Source organism: Poromitra crassiceps (genome assembly GCF_964638095.1).
Source record: "Poromitra crassiceps genome assembly, chromosome: 9".
In the NCBI taxonomy this organism is placed as follows: Eukaryota; Metazoa; Chordata; class Actinopteri; order Beryciformes; family Melamphaidae; genus Poromitra; species Poromitra crassiceps.
The window spans coordinates 57,594,856-57,618,083 of NC_139630.1; the positions used below are offsets into that span (position 1 = coordinate 57,594,856).

Genomic DNA, 23,228 nt, shown 5'->3' on the forward strand with positions numbered 1-23,228 from the left:
TACGCACGGTTTGGTGCGTACGCGTGCGCTGCCCGAGGGCGCCAACGCAAAGCGCGCCCCGCGTAAACGATGTTGTGAATGAGGGGAGTGAGTGACGTCAGCGGCCGAATGTCAACAATGTAGCGGCAGAGAGGAGAGTAGGCGTTCCAGTCCGGTGTAACAAACAGCGGAGAGACGGAGCGGGAGGCACGCCGCACCGCGCTGCTGGATCACACACACACGCACGCTGCACGCACACACACACACGCGCATTCACACACAACAGACCGTAATCACAGACGGTGTGTGTACTATGTGTTTTGTTAGTGAGAGATAACCGAGCTGCAGGACCGGGAAAAGAAAGAAGTCGTCTCCCCTTTGAGGCTTTGAGGAAACGACAAAGCGAGTCGTCATCATGTGAAAGAAGTTATTTGGGAAGCGGACAAAAAGCCAGGGCTGGAATACGAGCAGGAGAGAAAGTAAAAGGTGAGCCTATGCATGCATGTTGCCTACAGCGTGTTCTCTCTCTGTTTGTATCTGTCGAGTGACCACTTGCTGTGGTGATGTGATTCATTATCCCATTTTGTTCGTCTTTGGTAAATCACTGCCCATTGTTGCTCTCATAATAACCGAGTGGTGGAGTTGCAAACTTGCGTAAGTGGTGGAGCGGTGGCCAGGAGGAGTCTACACAGATATTGGAGAAAAACTCACTTACAAACCGCATGCATAAATCTTGAAAGCTTGCGTGCGGTGTGTGAATATTGAAGGGTGTAATGCTTCGGGGTGTGAACTCGGGTTCAAGGAGTGAAACACAACGCGACCACATCCTGTTATGCTTTGACTCAGGGTAAAGACTATACAGTGCCCCCCCCCCCCCCTCCTCCACTTTAAGCTAAAGTAGAAGCGGTGATCTCTGAGGAGGGTCGGGCATGCCACTGCTTTCTTCTTGGAGGAAAAATGCTCGGATAAAAGAAGCTGTCACTTGCAGCGTCATTTGACCGGTTAAAGAGGATTTTCTGGACGGAAAGACCCCCCATTCACTGCATGCACTTTAAGAAAAAATATTTGGATCTAGCTTCATAATTAAGCTGATGCATATAGAGTATTATAAATAATCAAATTATTCTGTATTATTATTATTATTATTATGCTATTGTTATCTTCCATTCTATTGTAGGCTACTATTCCATCCACATTCTACAGGCATTATATCACATTATGCGTGCAATGTACACATTTTGCATTAGCTACATCCAGCATTCCATTCTGCTTTTCGTCGACTTGTAAATTAAACTTGGCATATTGCAACTTCATTAATGCACATAAAATCAGCAAAATATTTGCTGTGTAAGGACGAGCCTTATTTGGTTCGACAGCCAATGGAATCATCTCTACGGCTCGAAGGTCCCATTAAAGAACCAAAATAACGCACCCCCCCCCCCCAGTTGTTAACCCCTCATATAACATCAGAACGATCAAGTTCGATCACCTTCCAAAAACACCAATATTGCTGATTTATATTGAATGCAGTGTGTTTGTATGCTCTCAGCGAAACAACAGCTGCGCCTTTACGCACGGTCCTGCATTGTCATGTGAGCGGATGGATGCTGCAGCAGTGGCTTAGTCAGTCCCTGTCAGTCTCATTATGGAGCAGTCAGTGATGATGTAGTGGCAAATAAAAGGTGCATGGTGATCATCATGAGGTAGTAGCCTATAGGCTAGGCTCCAGCCCCCATAGAAAATAACCTTTCATATTTCTTCCTTAAAACCTCTATGCTCTGTTTTTTTTGGCACCAATTTGAAACCACCTATGATGTGTAATATTATCAATGTACATAGCCCAATTAGCATCCATCAATTTACTATCAGGTTAACTGTTTATGTGTTTATGTTTAATGTGGTTTATGTGTGTTTACCCTGCTCTACACCACTAGTATACTAGCATGATCGATTTATTTATTACTATTATTCATTGATTAATGCGCCGTTTTTGGGCAGGTTTGTGTGACAATTGGGAAAGATTTGATTGAAACGGCTACCTTAGCCTACAGCAGCAGACAGCTCGCCAGTGTGTAGCTTAGAAATCTACGTTGTGCTTTGCTCAGTATCGTGGTTTAAAGAAGCATGTGTCCAAGCGATGAAGTGCTGCGTTGCGTTATGTCTCGGATAGAAGCACTGCACTGTATTTATTATTTAGCGATGTATTTATTTATTATTTTGGCAACCCGTCAGTTGTTTGTCCGCCACGTGTTTGACTCAGCGATGAAATGGCTGCAATCATAAAACGTCGATCCGATGCGCGAGTGATGCTGCCATTAATGCGGTGATACAGCATTTTGTGGAGCGGTGACATCCACGGCATCACAGCCCTTTGTCTCGTGCTGATGCACCGCATCTCCACACCACCACCACCCTCCTCTCTTAATATCCCATTTTCTCTCACGATAACTCACATTTCTGCACGTCTTTTAATAGCCTATTTCTGAATGATTGAAAGGGAATATAAGGGATAGAAATCCATGTAGGCCTAATATCGATTTTGCCGATGTATTCAACTTAGTAAAGGATGAGAGCCGAATGTGCATTTGCGTCGCAATAGTAAATCCTATTGAATGTTATTTTGAAACATAAACACATTTTCTTTCTTTGGCGAGTCAGATTGGCATCAGCCTGGTTACAACACGTGTATACTAGCGGCAGCAGCACTCGTGCGCACTTTTACGCACGGGACGGGAGTCTTTGTTCATCTGTACAGTATAGCCATATAGCGCTGCCTCTCTTCTCGTGGCAGTCCTCTGCCTGCTTCACTGTGAGGGAGGGCGAATCCAAACCTGTAAACGTTAAATGCCACTTTCAGATGAAACGGCTCATTCAATCTGCCATACAAATATTAGACTTCCTGCTGCATATGATATTATTGCATAATGATAACGTTTCATCAGAACCATCAAATGAGGTTATGCCTGAAATGTGCAGCACCACTGTTCATTATATTGTCTTTGACCATCATTTTAATGACAATGACAATGAAAACACATGCACTATTTAACAATAGAAATGCCCCCCAAAAAATAACAAAATATTTTTTTATACATAAATAACATCAAATAAAAAAGAACAATGTAGTGTTTTATGCATTAATATCCATTCAAAACCAGTAGTTCACAGGAAACATGTTTGTGCAATATTTCCAATCTATTTCTCATGTGTAATAAAGGCATTTTTAATTTCTGCACTGTGGACAGAGCTGCTGGTTGACTTTTGACTGGATCTTAATGTATATTTAATTGCATTCAGTGGCCGGCTATGACTCAGCTGTGACATGCAGAGAGCTGAGAGCACCTGTCCATTCTACACTCTCAATGCGGCGCTCCTTCCTCTCACTTTCTGCCTCCAAGTAGTTTGACTTCCTGGTAATTGGTGTATCTTTAGTGGTGACTTCATCTTGTGCCAGTAACCGACCCCCCCCCCCCTCCACCCCACCCCACCCCACCCCTCCCCCACCCTTCCCATCATATCAAACCTCTAACTTTGTTACTGCCAAGTGACATGAGTGGTGACACGGTGTGTTCGTTCACCTCTGAAACCTTTCAGTTTGTTTGGCTCATGGTGGCTGCAATTTATTTATTTGGAAGAATCTGAGATTTGTGACGGATAAATAATTTGCACAAAATATTTTTGAACGTTTGAGCCGTCCTGGTCCTTCCCCGCGTTACTAAACCCGTCACCCAGAAATAAGACACCAGCGAAATGCTGTTTCCTTGTGACTTTAAAAAGCCATCTTTGGAAGTTAAAATAGAAAAACATAAGCATTCTTTTTTTACGAGGTTTGGAGGAGGCCTACATCTCCCATGTTGTGCTTTGGCTTGGGAAGCTTGCTCAGTTTGAGCCGAGCTGTTTTCGGGGACCCGGCCGCGGCGCAGCGCAGCACTCATAATGACTCCCCGAGGGTTCCCATGCAGCCACCGCTGAAATCCCACACGGCAACTGGATCCCTTCATGTGACACTGTTTGTCCCCCTGCAGGCTTTCCATTCTGAACGATACAGCAGTGATGACGCTGTTTCCATTGCAGCCATGCAGCCTGTAGTCATCCTGTGTTGTGTTGCTAAAGTTAGCCAGGTGCCTATCAGCATGATTACAATGATGATCACAGAAGGAGCTTGTTGTCTCAAAAGTAACCCAGCACTTATGGGTTAAAAGTAACCCAGCACTTATGGGTTCATGATTCATGAAATTGCATAAGTCAATCGTCTTGTTTGAGGGATACGATGTGAGAGCATTATCACCACCACTTGCTGTGATCCTATAGTTGTTCAATATCTCCTGAAGAAATGATGGTAAATTCCTCATGGTGCTATTGTGTTATTTTTTATTTATTGATTTCTTTTTGTTTGTTATATATTTGTTTCCGGATTACCCCCCACCCACACCCTCCCCAGTTGTACTTGGCCAATTTCCCCTGCTGCCCTGGTCGTTGCTCCACCCCCTCTGCTGATCTGGGGAGAGTTCGAGCCCCCGACGCGGGGGCTCGAACCTGCGACCCTCCTGTTGGCAGGGCTATTGCATAGTTGTGGATTTGTATTGCGCATAATAGAACTGTCGGTTCGAAGATAAATGAGTGTTTTATAAAGTAATGAAAGAAAGGCTGCGATCATCTAACCAATGAGGGTCACACTTCTCATGGAGATGCTTTTTCTGCAGCATTCTATGAGAGCATGGTTTGCATCACTGAGGACATTGAGACTAACCCCCCACAGCAGCTCAACATCTCAAGTCAGTGCCTCGGCTAGGGAGAAAAAACATGTTCCCATAGCTCTCCCACGTCAGCACAAAGGCATGTTTGACTGGGCTGCTGCCAGCGTGAGGCGTAGATGGAACAGCAGTGCTGGGACAGATCTTAGATCCTGCAGTTTAGACCAAGGCCTTTTGTTTTCCTCTCTGTTGCGACCCCCCCCCCCCCTCTCTCTATCTCTCTCTCTCTCGCTCTCTCGCTCTCTCGTTCCTCTCCTCTGTCATGGCTGTTCATTCTCCTCTCACGGCCGTCCACGGCGGCGATGTGCCCGGGCGTTATCGCTCGGGCCGCGTGTGAAGTCAGATTGCATTATCGTGCCAGACCCGAGCTCCGTCTGCGGTTGCAAAAAGTCGTCTGTGAAAGAGCAATGCCTCGCAGTGTTGATCGCTGCTGCGCTGCGCGGAGAGGCTGCCAAGAAGCTATCAAAACACAAAGCACCACAGGCAGACTTCTGATTGTTCTGTTTTGGTTTGATTTCTTTATGTTGCCTGTGAGAGATGATCATCTCGTAAAATCAACCCGATAGAGTGCGTCAGAGCCATTTTGATGATCTCCTGAACCCATGCGACGCCCGGAGTGGGAGGCATCACCTTGTGAACTCTGGGATGGCTAGAGAGTTAAAACTCGTCAAGTTAACACTCATTAGTAACCCATCCTGTGGGCATCTATTAGCTTTTAACCATGCAAAACATATTGAGCCAATTAAATGACTGCATCTGCTCCTAATTGGTTTGGAATGAAAACAACGGTGGATGGAGGAGAGAGGTGGAGGGAGGGGAGAGGTGGAGGGAGGGGAGAGGTGGCTGGAGGAGAGAGGTGGAGGGAGGGGAGAGGTGGAGGGAGGGGAGAGGTGGAGGGAGGGGAGAGGTGGCTGGAGGAGAGAGGTGGAGGGAGGGGAGAGGTGGCTGGAGGAGAGAGGTGGAGGGAGGGGAGAGGTGGGTGGAGGAGAGGTGGAGGGAGGGGAGAGGTGGGTGGAGGAGAGAGGTGGAGGGAGGGGAGAGGTGGAGGGAGGGGAGAGGTGGAGGGAGGGGAGAGGTGGATGGAGTCGTTATTCAGGCAGTTTGGAAGAATGAGCCTTGTGCAAAGTGGAGTTCAGTGAATGAACAGAGAACATTTAGCACGTTATAATGACCTGTTTTTATTGGATTATAGTGCTACCACTACTGGCAAGGGACTGTGTGTGAAGCGTTTGCAGAGGTCCATTCAAACAGTTCCAATTGATGCACACACGTCATTGTTGTTTTGTCCTTGTCTCGTGCGGCACTGTGTCTGTCTGTGTCTGTGCGAGTGACGTTACGTTGCGTTCCCATAGTCCCTCTGTGAAACAGGAAGTGGAGGTGCACACCGTTAAAGCTTCCACAGCTGCTGCTTTGACACGGTGAGGTCCTCTGTGTGGAGGAGCACTCTGAGGCCAAGTGACTTGAACGGCTCTCCACTCCAAGAGCTGCGTTCAAGACACTCAGGAGTTTGTTCTTATCAAAGAGCCGTTTGGCTGGGGTTTGTGTGTGTCTGTTTGTGTGTGTGTGTTTTTGCTCCGGGTGGAATACCAGCAATTCATGTGTCGAATCCTCTGTTTTGTCACGTTATTAATAGGGTTCGGGTACCGAAAACCCGGTTACCACTATGGCACCGATACCTTTACAAATGGTTACCACACGGAATTGCAACGCAGATTTAGGTGCCTAATTTCAGTGCCATGCCCGTCCGAGCTGCTGAGAGAAAGACCCGGTGTGCTCCGGAACCAGCGCCGCACACACTTTCACTAAGATAAGTCCGAGCACGCTGCTCGAAATCGCTTTAAATCTGAAAAAAAAGAGTCTTGGTTCATGCACCTTTTAGGCACCGATAACGTTTTAAATCGATCGTTTTAGCACCAGTATCGGAAAGATACGAAACGATACCCATCCCTAGTTATTTGTGACAGGATATCCTCGACACAATGAACACAGGTCCGTTTCTGCTCTGTTGGATGACAGACGTGTGCAGAGAGACACGTCGCTTGATAGAAATAGCGCTGAAACATTAGCATGTGTTATGCGTGTTTTACAGCATGCCGTACATACAACCGGCGGCACGTGAAAGCACACGCCTCCAAATAGAAACTGGTTCCTCTATGAACGCCTTTGCATTTTGTTTTTAAATTCCAACGCCTTGTGTGTGGTCTTTTCCCCTGAGTGTCAGAGGACGTGAGTGACATGTGTGCTGCCTGCGATGGTCCCGCCCCCGCTGCACCCACTGGGAAAATGGCGGCCAAAGAAAAGTACCACATCAAGTGCTTTAGCAGCCTTGTTGTCTCAGATCTTCGTCTGAGAAGCGGCAGCAGACGTCAGGCAGACGTTATCACTGCATCACTCATTTGGCTGCTGACTCCAGAAATTCATGCTGGATTTCGTAAGAGGCTGCGCGGAGGTTGTTCATGGTAAAACAGTTGTGTTGCAAGCGTTGTCTGTGTGGTCCCCAGAGGGCCCCCCCCCCCCCCACGCACGCACACACACACACGCACACACACGCACGCACACACACACACACACACGCACACACACACACACACGCGCACACACACACACACACCTCTCATCATAGCAATGATATGCATATTACCATATCAAATGAGACCAGTTTACCTGTGAAAATGAGGCAGAGTAAAGTGAATATATGTCTCGAGGGTTAGACCTACTTTATGTGTTTGTGTTTGGAGCTCACCTGTGTGCAGATAGTAGGAGTGTCTCTGTCAGTTTAAATGGAGTCGTCCTCTCGTCTGTCTGTCAGCAGTTTAGCCTGTGCAGCTGCTGACTCACATGTGGATATGAGTCAAAAGCCCCCGCTGACTGACCACCGGCCACCGACCAAATACTGTGTTGCACAACTTCCTCGGAGACCTCGGAAATCAAAAATATATATTTTCCCTTAAAGGAACACTCCGCCCATTTTCAACCAGCTTTGTATCATTAGAACATCAGTAGTATATCAGAAAACTGTAAACTGTTTTGAAGTCTGTCATTTAATTTGACAGTTATTGAGTGTTAAAGTGTGGACCAGTGACATCACTGGTCCACACTAACTCAAATTAATAACTCATTAACTCAAATCAACTCTCAATAACTGTCAAACTAGATGAATGACTTCAAAACCGTTTACAGTTTGAGAGTTGATTTGAGTTAATGAGTTATTCCTTTGAGTTAGTGTGGACCAGTGATGTCACTGGTCCACACTTTAACACTCAATAACCGTCAAATTAAATGACAGACTTCAAAACCGTTTACAGTTTTCTGATATACTACTGATGTTCTAATGATACAAAGCTGGTTGAAAATGGGCGGAGTGTTCCTTTAACCTGCAGTGCTATTTATCAATCTAGACGATAGATTGTTTTGCTGTGAGTTGCTGTGCGGAGTTTCGGAGATATCGGCTGTAGAGATGTCTCTTCTCTCAAATACAACGGAATTGGACGGCAATCGGGTTGTGGTGCTCAAAGCACACACACAAAAAAGAGAGGAAAGGAAAACAAAACAAAACGAAAGAAAAAAAATGAAAAGAGAGAGAGAGGACGAAAAACAAAACTCAACAGCAATGTCTCTTTCCAGAAATCATGACCGGGTTACTCAAGATAAGATAATAGACCTTATCGTAAGCAGTGTCAATTATAGGAACTATTTTCTTTTGACCGAACTACACCTGTTGGGCGGCATAGATACTGTCAGTGTCTCGTCATGTTCAATGGATCAGCGTGGGGTAAATCCTCCCGTTCTTCCAATGCAGCAGAGTTAGCATTTAGCCGCTAGCCCAGCCCAGGCAGACAGGATCAGGGATTCAACCCCCGCAGTGAACGTAACATCTGAACAGGCGTCTGTGTACCTGCTTTTGAATCCCCAATCCTGTAGTGTAGAGCCACAGCACCGTCCTTTGGTGAGTCAGCCCATAGAGATATATTGGAGGTTTTACCCCACCGAGTCTCGCGCGCCAGCCATAGTAAGTTCCCACACAGAACGACTGTATCTACGTAGGAACTATTTTCTTTCAACCGAACTACACCCGTTATAGCTGCTAGCTTCTAAGAAAATAGTTCCTACATCAAATTGCTCATAACAAGGTCTGTGCCAAAGAGGCAGTTTTGCAGAGTGCAAGTTAGCTAATTAGAAAACTTGAATGCTAAACAAGGAACTTTAGTCAAAATATTATATAAGTCATTATTTTTCATTCATTCAATGTTGGAAGTTTAACAGCTGGCTAGTATAGTTTACCTACAGTACATAGCTAAAGGCTAGTAGGCCTATGGCTAGTTTGAACTTGGAAGGTCAGCTAGGTTAACTAGCTAACCTAGATAAGTTAATATGACTAAATAGCATGAGCACTTGGCTTAGTATTAGCTAAGTGTAGGCCTAATATTAGCTCCATCCATTCTTACTTTGCTTTTTTCACTGGATTTCAGTCTAACGTTACTTAGCCCATTGAGCTTAATCTCAACCAATGAGATTATTTCTTTCCCCAGAGCAGCTCTGCCTCAGATTTACTTTTTCTGTGCACATATTAAAATCAGAAAGAGACAAAGGAAAACAACAGAAGATTGTGCTGGTAGAGACAGGAAAACACAAATTGGGCTTATTCTGGGTCTCTACCTAAGAAATTAAACCAATATTGATAAATAATCGGGACAAAGCATACCTGTATATAAACAAAAACAAGAGAAAAAAACAAGCAAATAAGAAAAAGAAAAACAACAGTACAAACAAATGACAGAAAAAAAAGGAAAACAAAAGAGCAACCAAAATAAAACATAAAACACAAGGTAATGCGTAGATCAGGGCTATTCAACTAAATTGTTCAGGGGGCCACATTGTCAGAAACCTAAGGAGCCGGGGGCCGGACCCCGAGCCATTATATGTACACTTGACACAACCCGCCACCACATTTTCGCAGCCGTGCTGGAACTATTATTAAGTAGGGGGTGCTGTAAGGAGTGGAAAGAAAATTTGAAGTTTTTTGGACTTGTATCCATATTTAGAAGAATATTTAATTTTAAATTAACATTAGGATTATACTGTTGTAATGTCATTATTCAGTATCTTCTCCTTTTCTCACTCACTTTCATGTAACCACCTGCTCTCCCTTTAGCCGTTTTACACTACAACAGACAGCAACACAGGCATAAACACTGAAATAATTATTATTATGGAAAACCATATTATGATGAAAATCAAACACTGTAATGTAACAAACAAGGAAAAATGAAATAAAAAAGCTTCTCCCGGGCCAGTCATATATATTTTTTTCCCCCACGCAATTTTTTTTTTTTTTTTTTTTTTTTTAAATATCAAACTCTGGCCTGGCGTAGATAGTGATAGAAATGCAACATTATATTATGCAACATTATATTATGCAACATTATATTATATGCAACATTATATTACGCAACATTATATTATATGCAACAGTATTCTGTTTGAACTCAACTCTGTGTGCCTGCAGCGGAGGCAGGAGGCTGTTGTGTTGTCTTCCTCTGTAGTCTGAGGTCATATCCTTATATGAGACTCCCTTTTGTTCTGTTCACTGGCACTGCAGCGCACAATGAAACCACGCTCACAATCAAAAGCGAGTGTTGCCGTTGTCATAACTGTGTTTTCCCCTTCTCGCCTTAATAAATAATCATAATAATAATATAACTGTTTTCCCCTTCTCGCCTTTCCGAGGTATTAATATGAAACTCACTACACGGATCAATGTGAGAGTCACCAGCGTACCGGGCTGTTTGTAGGCTGCCTTGCAGCATGGAACTTTAGAGAACAGAGAGGTCTTTGAGTGTTTACGTTTTCTGTTTGGTCCCCATAACTCAGACAGATTCCTGCATGTCATGTCCATAACCTGCTCAGTCAGCAGCATGGGAAAGACTCTACTGCAGTGAAAAAATGATATCAAATCACATATGGAACAACTCATTTGTCAGCTTGGAGTCCATAGATTATTCATAATATCGAAGTGATACATTGCTGTCATGTGACGGGAATCTGTGTTTTAATTTGATATCTCAAGTTCACTAGGCGCACTGTTAATATCTTTACAATCTCTGTTCCTCCAGTGACACAGATTAACTACAGGTATTTTTTTACAAGTCTTTCTCTGCACAGCATCATGCCATCATCAGATTCCTCTCCTCACTGCCAAGAATGTGTTTTTTCCCCCTGATGAGTCTGATTGAATTACGGGGGGGGGGTTGTAATTTAAAACATTCAGTTGTAAGGTCTGAATGGAGCGAGATCCCATCTTGCTAGTGGGCTTGACGTTTCCTGCCAAGGTCGTTTTGTTTTTCCCTCTCTCTCTCTCTGTCTCTCTCTCTCTCTCTCTCTCTCTCTCTCTCTCTCTCTCTCTCTCTCTCTCTCTATGTCTCTCTCTCTGTCTCTGTCTCTCTCTCTCTCTCTCTCTCTCTGTCTCTCTCTCTGTCTCTCTGTGTCTCTCTCTCTCTCTCTCTCTCTCTCTCTCCTGGCTTTCCTTCCTAGCCGATGGGGAAAAAGAAAAAGGAGCAGCGGTCAGTCAAGCATATGAGAGTGGAAGGTATTTAAAACAATCAGCGCATTCCTGCATGGGACGGTGCAGTGAGATCATTCCTGCATGGGACGGTGCAGTGAGGTCATTCCTGCATGGGACGGTGCAGTGAGGTCATTCCTGCATGGGACGGTGCAGTGAGATCATTCCTGCATGGGACGGTGCAGTGAGATCATTCCTGCATGGGACGGTGCAGTGAGGTCATTCCTGCATGGGACGGTGCAGTGAGATCATTCCTGCATGGGACGGTGCAGTGAGATCATTCCTGCATGGGACGGTGCAGTGAGATCATTCCTGCATGGGACGGTGCAGTGAGGTCATTCCTGCATGGGACGGTGCAGTGAGGTCATTCCTGCATGGGACGGTGCAGTGAGATCATTCCTGCATGGGACGGTGCAGTGAGGTCATTCCTGCATGGGACGGTGCAGTGAGGTCATTCCTGCATGGGACGGTGCAGTGAGATCATTCCTGCATGGGACGGTGCAGTGAGATCATTCCTGCATGGGACGGTGCAGTGAGATCATTCCTGCATGGGACGGTGCAGTGAGGTCATTCCTGCATGGGACGGTGCAGTGAGGTCATTCCTGCATGGGACGGTGCAGTGAGATCATTCCTGCATGGGACGGTGCAGTGAGATCATTCCTGCATGGGACGGTGCAGTGAGATCATTCCTGCATGGGACGGTGCAGTGAGGTCATTCCTGCATGGGACGGTGCAGTGAGGTCATTCCTGCATGGGACGGTGCAGTGAGATCATTCCTGCATGGGACGGTGCAGTGAGGTCACTCCTGCATGGGACGGTGCAGTGAGATCATTCCTGCATGGGACGGTGCAGTGAGATCATTCCTGCATGGGACGGTGCAGTGAGATCATTCCTGCATGGGACGGTGCAGTGAGGTCATTCCTGCATGGGACGGTGCAGTGAGGTCATTCCTGCATGGGACGGTGCAGTGAGGTCACTCCTGCATGGGACGGTGCAGTGAGATCATTCCTGCATGGGACGGTGCAGTGATATCATTGTTTTAGAGGGGGGGAGGGGGGAGTGACAGAGCCGGTCCGGGACGCCCCTCGTTGCGGGACAGAGCCGGTCCGAGACGCCCCTCGTTGCGGGACAGAGCCGGTCCGAGACGCCCCTCGTTGCGGGACAGAGACACTTGACTAAAACCAAACACTCTATGACAGCCCTGACATCTGCGTCTGATGAACATAAATACGTACGTAAATAGAAATGAGAAAATAAGCAGCACAGTAAACAGGAGATAACTATTGATCATTAATTATTTACTTTACACAGCCATTTGGCTTTTTTGTTTGTTTTCTGAGTCTTATGTAATCAGAGTTGACCATGAGAATCGCTCAAGTAGCCTACATGATTATGAAATCAGTGATTACGCAGCAAACTGCACAATTTCCCTCTTTAATTGCAGCACTTTTTTTGTGCAGCAATCTCCAGTAAGCCCAAATAACATATTAATGAATAATTAATTAATTAATAATTAATTCACATAGGGCTGTGCGATATGGACAAAATCAAATATTATATTTTTGACCAAATACCTATTGATCATAATGAATATTGTGAGAATATTTTAGGGATGAATATTGACGCTTTCACAAAATATTTACACACTTATATTTTTGATAAATAATCATCGGTAATGTGGATATAATGACTAAGTGGGTAAGGACAAATAATAGAACAGCTAGAACAGTCTGATAAGTTCAGATGCCACATCACGGTATTACGATATCCAAAATCGAATATGATATCTAGTCCCGATAACGATATAATATTGATATATTCCCCAGCCCTACATTCATGTTGTTGTATTATCACCGTCGAGGAGCGCAAGGAACAAAGCGTGTGTGTGTGTTTGTGTGTGTGTGTGTGTGTGTGTGTGTGTGTGTGTGTGTGTGTGTGTGTGTGTGTGTGCGGTTGGTGAAGTGTGCATCTGTAAAGGAGTTTCTGTTGGGGAAGAGGTGGGGGTGAGGGGGTGGGAGACATCCTGTGAGACCAGCGCAGGTGGTTGGGAGGGGTGGCGGTGGGTGGTAGCGCATGGGGCGTAGTGTGCCCACTTCCTGCACCCAGCTCTGTGCTGTAAACCAGTGAGCTGCTTCCTGCTCTGTGCTGTAAACCGGTGAGCTGCTTCCTGCTCTGTGCTGTAAACCAGTGAGCTGCTTCCTGCTCTGTGCTGTAAACCAGTGAGCTGCTTCCTGCTCTGTGCTGTAAACCAGTGAGCTGCTTCCTGCTCTGTGCTGTAAACCAGTGAGCTGCTTCCTGCTCTGTGCTGTAAACCAGTGAGCTGCTTACTGCTCTGTGCTGTAAACCGGTGAGCTGCTTCCTGCTCTGTGCTGTAAACGGGTGAGCTGCTTCCTGCTCTGTGCTGTAAACCAGTGAGCTGCTTCCTGCTCTGTGCTGTAAACCAGTGAGCTGCTTACTGCTCTGTGCTGTAAACCGGTGAGCTGCTTCCTGCTCTGTGCTGTAAACCAGTGAGCTGCTTCCTGCTCTGTGCTGTAAACCAGTGAGCTGCTTCCTGCTCTGTGCTGTAAACCAGTGAGCTGCTTCCTGCTCTGTGCTGTAAACCAGTGAGCTGCTTACTGCTCTGTGCTGTAAACCGGTGAGCTGCTTCCTGCTCTGTGCTGTAAACGGGTGAGCTGCTTCCTGCTCTGTGCTGTAAACCAGTGAGCTGCTTCCTGCTCTGTGCTGTAAACCAGTGAGCTGCTTACTGCTCTGTGCTGTAAACCGGTGAGCTGCTTCCTGCTCTGTGCTGTAAACCGGTGAGCTGCTTCCTGCTCTGTGCTGTAAACCAGTGAGCTGCTTCCTGCTCTGTGCTGTAAACCAGTGAGCTGCTTCCTGCTCTGTGCTGTAAACCAGTGAGCTGCTTCCTGCTCTGTGCTGTAAACCAGTGAGCTGCTTCCTGCACTCTGTGCTGTAAACCAGTGAGCTGCTTCCTGCTCTGTGCTGTAAACCAGTGAGCTGCTTCCTGCTCTGTGCTGTAAACCAGTGAGCTGCTTCCTGCTGGCGGTGGCTCCTTGCCATCTCACAGCAGGCCGCCATTGGTGGAGATCCGGTATGTAGCAGCGTCGAGGCACAGGCCCATTATGCAGCCTTACTTCTTAATGTCTTTTATTTTGATTTGAGTACAGCATAGAAAAGGAGCCAGGAAAGAAACTCAAGTACTACTTGAGTACAATTTTGAGGTACTCGTACTTTACTTGAGTATTTCCATTTGATGCAACTTTATACTTCCACTTCACTACATTTCAGAGGGAAATATTGTACTTTCTACCTTTATTTGATAGCTTTACTAGTTACTTTGCAGATTTATATTATGAATACAAATTATAAATCAACTAATAATTCTGATTTATTTTATATTAACCCCCCCCCCCCCCCCCCCCCCCCCCCCACTGGCCCTAGCAGTATATGAAGTCATTAAAATGAGCTCCACCTTTACCAGCTGCAACATTGAAGTGATGAACACATTCATGCATCAATATTTATAGTCCCATAACATGATATTCTGCGCAATGAGTACTTCTCTTCTTATTTTGCTAAATGCTTTTGTACTTTTACTTAATATGTAACATTTTGAAAGTAGGACTTTTACTTGTAACAGAGTATTTTGACATGCTGTTATTGATACTTTTACTTAAGTACATGATCTGATGACTTCTTCCAGCTCTGGGAAGATGCAGAATGCCACGGCACGAAGAACCTGTGAAAGTGAAAGGATCAAACGGGAGGTTTTACAGCAGTGCATGTCTTTTCCATTTGTTGCACACACAGTGGTGGAACGGAAAACATGAATGTGTGCGTGTGTGGGTGTGTGCACGCGTGTGCGTGTGTGTGTGTGTGTGTGTGCGCGCGCGCGCGGTTAGATCCACGTTTGACAGTGAAATACAGCTCTTCCTGTGGGGAGTAATGCTAACGTGGATACTTGTCAGCCAGGTTTTTGTACTGACTTCATCCTGTAATTTAAAGTGAATGAGCCCATAAAAAGCCAGTGCTCAGAAGTCCTCTTTAGGGTGCGTTCACACCAAGCATGTCGGGAGCAGTTTAATCAATGTGTGTTTACTCCTGTTTCGTCTGGACGGGTCAGAACAATGTCATTGGACCTCGGGCGGTAACAAATGACCCACCTGACAATGGCAGTCTTGGTCCTCTTCCAAGCGAACTGCAGGGTGAGAAGGCAATCCGAACCGACAGACAGGAAACAAGCCCAAAACGCACGGTTTTATGGGGATGTTGACATCTGATAGCCAGCTTGGAAAGCCATAGCGTCACAAAACCAGGCAAGGGCAAACCACAGTCTGGGCTGATGCTCATATTCAGCTATTTCTTCATGTGTTCTATAGAAAAGGAATAAAGGCCATCTTAGTTCAAGTTACAGGGACTACAATCACATTTGTTATCTGTGATTTGTGACCAAAGAAGTCAAACTGGAGCTGTGGTGATGGTACTGTCCTCTCCTCTCTGAGTCAAGTGTCCAGCTGACGGTTCAGTTTAGGTGAGTCTCACTAAGTCAGGCTCACCCTCGGCTTCGCTAAGGTGCTGACCTCCTAACCTGGTTAAACCATCGTGATCATGTGACCTGGCATTCTGTTTCACTCCACGGAGCAGTCTGGACTTCCACCCGCCCCCCCAGCCATTTCCAAACCTGGGCCAATCAGGGACTGCGCCGTACTCGATGACGCAACCGGCCAATCAGGGCAAAACGCAAATGGCGACTCCCGAAGCAACGAGCGCTAACGTTAGCATTACTAGTGTAAACACACCCATAAGTGCAGTTATTGCAGAAGTAGACCCAATAACGACAATTAAAACAAGAACACGAGTATTCACCAGCTGAGTTTCTCTGCAGAGAAGAGAAGAGACATTTCCCCCCCTTCAGAGTGGATTTGGATTGGATGTGGCGACACTGATTGGCTAAAGGAGTTGTCTGTCAAGGCAAGTACTCCCGCCCACTGAAGTCGCTGTGGACGGATTGAAGTCCAGACTGATATGTGGAGTGAAACAGAATGTGAGGTCATGTGATCAGGAGGCTTTTACACACTGACCTCGCACCTGGCTGGAGCATGTCATGTACCTGTGGCAGACGGTCACATGACACACATGTCACATGACGCCCGCTGGCCAGCAGACAGATGGTGAAAGGTGAAGAGTGCAGAGTTGTGGACAGTCTGCTGTTGATACTGCAGCCTGAGTCACAAGATCTCCGTCAGCCAAGCGTGTCCAAACAGCACGCCACCTGCTGCTATACCTTGCATGGGACTTTTACAAAATGGCGTTCCCCTTCAGGTTTGATTTTAAAAGGGGGAATTTTCCAACTTTTAATCAAAAATGTAGATAAACGTTTGTGTGAGTGGTTCAATTTAAAGCTACTTTGATTTTCAAAAATCCATCTTTTTTTCTTTCTTTTTCCTTACACGCAGTTACAGACTGGAGCGATTGCCGACGTAAAATGCCATGTTTTTGAAACTGCTTGTTTTGTTTCAAATTCATGTTGATATTGTACAATAATCCTGCTTTTTAGACGTGTACAATGTCAACATTTTATTCTGGAAATTGGGTTTGAAACAAAGAGAGAGAGATAGAGAGAGAGAGATGGAGGGAGAGAGAGATGGAGGAAGAGAGAGATGGAGGGAGAGAGAGAGAGAGAGAGAGAGAGATGGAGGGAGAGAGAGAGAGTGTACAGATCAATAGTAATAGCTGTATGAAAGGCTGCAGTGGCTGGCCATTTAGATGGATGACAGTAGCTGCATGTCTTTCATCTCACTCAGGGATTGTGTCTGGAGGGAAGGCAGCAAATTGGCTCTCATCATCTCATCATGTCAGGCTCAGTCTCATCATCATGTCAGACTCAGTCTCATCATGTCAGGCTCAGTCTCATCATGTCAGGCTCAGCCTCATCATGTCAGGCTCAGCCTCATCATGTCAGGCTCAGTCTCATCATGTCAGGCTCAGTCTCATCATGTCAGGCTCAGTCTCATCATCATGTCAGACTCAGTCTCATCATGTCAGACTCAGTCTCATCATGTCAGGCTCAGTCTCATCATGTCAGGCTCAGTCTCAGTCTCATCATGTCAGGCTCAGACTCATCATGTCAGGCTCAGTCTCATCATGTCAGGCTCAGTCTCATCATGTCAGGCTCAGTCTCATCATGTCAGGCTCAGTCTCATCATGTCAGGCTCAGTCTCATCATGTCAGGCTCAGTCTCATCATGTCAGGCTCAGTCTCATCATCATGTCAGGCTCAGTCTCAGTCTCATCATCATGTCAGGCTCAGTCTCATCATGTCAGGCTCAGCCTCATCATGTCAGGCTCAGTCTCATCATGTCAGGCTCAGTCTCATCATGTCAGGCTCAGTCTCATCATGTCAGGCTCAGCCTCATCATGCCAGGCTCAGTCTGCAGCATCTTCATAGTCCAGTCTGTTTGAACGCCCTCATGTATATTCATCACGCTATACAAAAGGAACATTTAGGCTATGCTTTAGCAGCATCCCCCTCAAAGCCAGGGATTACAGCTATTAATTCACTTATCTTCCTCTGTTGCATTTTCAAGCTGCTACCGGATACAGTTGTCAAAAGTATCGATAGTATCAGTAAGTATCAATACTAAGAATTAGAAATGGATACAATACTCATTCGCAAAACAGTATCAATACCAGCCATGCTTTAGTTTCTCTGAATGAAAAATCAAACATACTACTGCTTTTTCCTCCCTATCATTGGTGGGTATCTGTTGCTTCAACAAGCTCAAAGTGTTCTGATAGGCTGATGACTAGAGCAGGGGTAATCTGCTGTGTTCTGATAGGCTGATGACTAGAGCAGGGGTAATCTGCTGTGTTCTGATAGGCTGATGACTAGAGCAGGGGTAATCTGCTGTGTAAGTGCAAAGTTTTTAATCAGTTTTATCGGGCCTATAGATGGAGAGGCGTGCGTCTGTCCGTCCATCTGTCTTTGCTTATTTTGATGCCTCTCTCGATGTGTTGTTGTGGTATCGAAAATAGTATTGAGTACCAATATTTTCCTGGGTACCGGTATCGAAGTTAAATTCTAGTATTGTGACAACCCCAGCACCGGGAAACATAATTTCAATTCTATGTAATCAATCTGTAGCTTTTCCAAAATGTGACTCATCAATGGATTCCGAACAACAATGTCACTGTGTGCACATTTTTGGGTTCAGCGGTTTCGATTATTATCAGTAGACACGAATTTCACAATATAGAGGAGATTTCACAGCTGATTTTTATCTCGGAGAGAAAATGTCTTCTCTTTACCACAAGCACACAAAGGAAGCGAGCGGCTTGGGATTCAAGTTGTGTTTCAGAGAAATCTTGTTTGCTGTCAGAGATGAGTTATGGTTCAGGACTGAATCATCTTAGACATGTCATGGATTTGAAATTGCTTTTGTTATATGGTGTGAATCTTTTGTTAGTCATTAGTCTAAATCTGAGATGAAACAGATAATAACGGTTAGCTGGATGATATGGCAGTGCTATGATTGGTTAAGTTGTGATGGCTGCAAATTAGGAGCGACTTGTGTTGCCATCAGTGATCTGGAAAAGCACGGACAATTAATTTGATAAGTTTTAGGTCTTGAAAAGTTTGCGAATCATACGCAAAGTATGGAAGATAGTATTATTATCCCTAAGCATATATGACTACCAAAATGTCTTATCTTAGCAAGTTATTGAGCCTTAAAATATTTTTTCTTCTTGAAATGAAAAACCAATCTGTCAAATTCAATTAGGTTATACGTGGACAAATGTAATGTTGTATTTCATACATTATTGTAATATTTGTGTAATTTTCAGTTTTCAGGTATAGAATGATAGGGGCTAATTTGCCATCACCACCCATATGATATAATCATAAACACCAACAAAAATGTTAAAATGTGTATATACCGAAATCTAACTGATATAAGGTGCTATATATACACAACATTACACACACACACACATTTATTATTATTATTATTATATATTATATTATATATATGTGTTTAGCTTTACTCTAATAGGCGGTTAACCCTGGATTTAGGAGGGTCTTGCGGTGCACCAGGGAAGCCCTCACAATGCACCGCCAACCTGTCAATCATCTGTGTGACTTGGCATGTTTCTTACTGGCAGTGATGTACAGTCGCTCTGCCTGTCACAGAGTCAGTGATGTACAGTCGCTCTGCCTGTCACAGAGTCAGCGCTCACGGACTAATGCTCACTCATCACAGTCACAATATGAAGGACAAGTCTGTAAGTACTGGACCCTCTTCTTCACCGTCACATTTTCTCCTCTTTCTTTTGAATTGGTTTCAAAGTATCACACATGTTGCCGGGGAGACTATTTATTTGTGCTTCTTCCTGTGGTGGGTACAGTGTGTGGAAACGAAAGCACGCGTTTAATGCACACGCACTCAAATTCAGATATTGTTGGATTCTTTTCATTCACATGTATTGTTGTTGTGTAGTCAAATTACTGTCACACACAACACCATAGACACGTTTTTCATTTTGCTGGAAAGTTACAGTAGATATATGGATTTATTCTTTATTCCCATAAAGATGAAAGGGGGAAAAAAATCTCAGCCTAGCAACAAAGATCCTTTATTAAAGTGGATGATTTCACACTCTGGAAAAACAAACAATTATAATTCATACAATGTTTTCAAACAACAACAAAAAGGCCACACTGTTGGTAACGAATACACTCTGGATAAAGTGTGCATCTTTTCCATTCATAACAAGCTGTTGCAAAGGAAACTAGGCTTCCTTCTCTGACTTCCTCTGCAGGTGCTGCAACAGCGACTGTATCGCCTTAATACCGAAAAATAATAATTAATACAAGCGTCTCGTTCTCTTCCATCCCGGGCTGGAAGTGTAAATCTTTACTAAGGGCCGGAGCTGTTAACAACTCTTACTTTTAGGGGAGGGAAAAAAAGTCGGTGTCCACCCACCCAACTACTCCCTTCAAAGAATGTTTAAATCCAGACATAATATCCTGTTGAATGTATATTTGGCAAAATTATGACTCTCTAATGGGACCTGAAGCTCCCAAATCTCTTTATGACGTCTCTCACATGCGCTGCGTATGAATTAAAGTCAAGACTCATATCCCCCTCCTGTTTATTAGCCCACTATTAGCAGCACAATGGCATCCTCTGTCTGGGTGCTGTTAGTCTCATAGTGGAGGTTTGTGGCTTAGGGCTTAAGACTGGACTTAAAACCCTCGTAGTATAGGAGTACGAGTGCTAAGAGTGCTTAGCTTCCTCGGACCACGTGGAGAGCTGGCATCTGTGTGTGTCACGCCTTAAGAGCAGCTCAGAGTCAAAGGCTGTTTCCTTCACTGGCTCCACACTGCATGCTGCTAACATGTCGCTGAGCCCTCAAATCAGTGTTCCAAAAAGAAGAAGGAATGAGGTCATTTCACTTTTTCCCCCCAATGTAGTCTCCGATGTTTTGAGAAGTGTGAAACAAGACTTGAAACAAAACTTGAAACTAGTTCTTTAAATAAGGCAGATATACGCCAGTGATTCTCAACCTCTTTCATATCAAGGTCAGACCCAACTCTGATGAGAATACTTTTAATGTCAGATATGATTTTGTCCAGAATTCCATGACTAGTATTGTAGGCAGCGAGATAAGAGTGAAACTATGATGGAAACACTCATTCTTCTACATTCTATAATTGCGTTAACTTCTTGTAAATTCAATAATGCTGAAGTTGAACACTTCATCAATTTCCCAGGGACCCCCTGGAGCCCTCTCAAGGACCCCTGGTTGTCCCCGGACCCCACGTTGAGAACCACTCCTCTCCGTTATGTCAAATAAAATAAAAATGTACCAAAAAAAGGGCAAACAGTCGATTCTTGAAACCAGTGTATTTACATTGGATTACATTATATTACATTTGCATAATTATTTCACTTATGTCAGCAGTTAAGATAGATAGTTTTTGCAGTGTCTTGTGTTGAGGATAGATAGCTTTTGCAGTGTCTTGTGTTGAGGATATATCGTTTTTGCAGTGTCTTGTGTTGAGGATAGTTTTTGCAGTGTCTTGTGTTGAGGATATATCGTTTTTGCAGTGTATTGTGTTGAGGATAGTTTTTGCAGTGTCTTGTGTTGAGGATAGTTTTTGCAGTGTCTTGTGTTGAGGATAGTTTTTGCAGTGTCTTGTGTTGAGGATAGTTTTTGCAGTGTCTTGTGTTGAGGATAGTTTTTGCAGTGTCTTGTGTTGAGGATAGTTTTTGCAGTGTATTGTGTTGAGGATAGTTTTTGCAGTGTCTTGTGTTAAGGATAGTTTTTGCAGTGTCTTGTGTTGAGGATAGTTTTTGCAGTGTCTTGTGTTGAGGATAGTCTTACGGTACGTGCACATCTACAATGGCAAATTCGCTTTTCCGCTGTGTCGCAGCGTTTTGTGGGCGTGCAAACCAGCTTCCAGCTTGGAGCTGTAGCCTGTAGAAACGTTGTACACAGGAGGGTGCGGGGAGGAAATGTGTAGGAAGAGCTGTCATTGGGTAGCTTCAACGAAAGGTCCCGCCCTAGTCCCGCCCCGCGAGCGTGAAGCCGCTCGGAGAGAAGCCGCCTCTAGTCTGCGACTGTGAAACGCTGAAACGCTGGGGGCGGTTCCAGCGCGATGTTGAAATGGACCAATCAGAATCGAGAATACAGCAAGACAGCCTATCAAGATGCAGCGTCAAAGCGGCTTTTTCAGCAGGCAAGCCGCCGTGCCATTGTAGATGTGCACGTACCGTTAGCAGTGTCTTGTGTTGAGGATAGTTTTTGCAGTGTCTTGTGTTGAGGATAGTTTTTGCAGTGTCTTGTGTTGAGGATAGTTTTTGCAGTGTCTTGTGTTGAGGATAGTTTTTGCAGTGTCTTGTGTTGAGGATAGTTTTTGCAGTGTCTTGTGTTGAGGCATTCATGAACTGCCTGCCATCATTTACACAAATCTCCTTTTCCTCCAGTCATTGTAGGAAATAAAAATAAATATTTGAGGGGCAACTTTTGCCCCCACTGTCTACAAACTGGGGGCATTTACAACATTTTGGGGACACTTTAAAAAATAGTAATTGGTGCATAAAGTTGCTAAAGCGTAGTGTGAACAACAACGTGGTTTGTGTGAGTGTGTTCTTCATCATCATCTTCTGGTAACCAGCTTGCAGGTGCTGACTGCTGAGTGTGTGTTAGAGATGGAAATTAAATTATCAAAATATCGGGGGCAATTTTTGCCCTCTGGATGATGTTTTTTAGGGGCATTCTGAGATTTCCTGGCGGCATTTTGGCCCTTATGCCTAGCTAAATTCCGACACTGCCCCCCCAGTGATGTCTGTTGTGCAAAAAGCAACTGTTTTGGAGGAGTCGAAGCACATCATTCACATATGGCAGATGCCCCTAAGTGAAAGTGCCATTGCTTGTTGCCCGGGTTTGTTTGAGGCTCTCTGAAGTATCCACACGCACTGCACTGTACCAGCCTGTCTGCTTCCCATGATGCACCTCCCCATCTCCAGCAGCCTGGGGAGGTGCAGCAGTGAAAGAGGCCATTGTTCCTGTCACTCTGAGGCATGTAGCACTTATGACACAGAGTGGGAGAAATGATGCCCATTATACCTCTGGAATGTCTTTGAATCAATCGCTTTCCATGTGAATACCAACTTTAATTTACTACTGTAAATACACGCCTGTTTACGTGTGGTTAATGCTATTGTGGGACAGCGATACTGTGAATGGCTGTGAAGAAAGTCATAGACCGCACAAAAATATCTGTTTCTGGATTCCCGATTTGGAACCTTCGCATTGTGGCCGTCACCATCTTGATTTTCTTGGAGCCAGAAGTGACCATATTTGGATGAGAAGAGCTGCGGCACCGCCTGCTTTTGGTCTGTGATCAGCAAGTACTGGCCAATCACCTTCCCC

General features: G+C 44.9%; 1 protein-coding gene across 1 annotated transcript in view; it reads left to right on the forward strand.

The window, feature by feature from the left end:
* Positions 1 to 369: 369 nt before the first annotated feature.
* bach2b (BTB and CNC homology 1, basic leucine zipper transcription factor 2b) overlaps positions 370 to 23,228 on the forward strand; it is a gene marked incomplete at its 3' end in the record, with an annotated part of 121,223 nt that continues 98,364 nt past the window's right edge. The window contains exon 1 of the mRNA XM_083643495.1: positions 370 to 465. The remainder of the gene's footprint in view (positions 466 to 23,228) is intronic.